Raw genomic sequence first — 550 nt, 5'->3', positions numbered from 1 at the left:
CTTCTTTTTCTTTTTTTTATCATAAAATGAATCTTGAGTAGTAAGTTTTTATCCTTGATTTCCTATTTTCCAGGATCCTACAAGAAGCCTTCAATATGGTGTCCCGAATCCGCCCTCTCCCCATATTAGAAAGCAAGTGAAGTGTCTTAATATCTCCGCTAATCACCTTGTACTGATTGTTCTATCAAGCACGATTTACGATTATTCTGTGGACTATTGTCTCAACTACTACGACTCAGCTTCAGTGCTTATTTACGCATATATATTGTATATTATGACGCAATCTTGTACTAAATAAAGAGCAAAACCCCAGCGCTCGTTTGTCTTTCTATGTGTTACAGGGTACTGAAGAGGCCGTCTTTCTTAATCATAGCCTAAGGTCTATGATCACAAGTTATAACCAGCTAAGGCTTTCGTCTTAAGGACTGTGAGCAACAAAGATAAATAACAGTGGGAGTGGTAGAGTTCGGTCTCGGAATGAGTGAATAGTGCAAGAAAAAAGAAGGGAAATATATAGGAGATAGAATAATATACTTGAAGATGAAGTTTC

The sequence above is a fragment of the Penaeus monodon genome, chromosome 32 (assembly GCF_015228065.2).
Source record: "Penaeus monodon isolate SGIC_2016 chromosome 32, NSTDA_Pmon_1, whole genome shotgun sequence".
NCBI classification, from domain to species: domain Eukaryota; kingdom Metazoa; phylum Arthropoda; class Malacostraca; order Decapoda; family Penaeidae; genus Penaeus; species Penaeus monodon.
The sequence above is the reverse complement of the archived record's forward strand: the minus strand, read 5'-3'. Positions refer to the sequence as shown.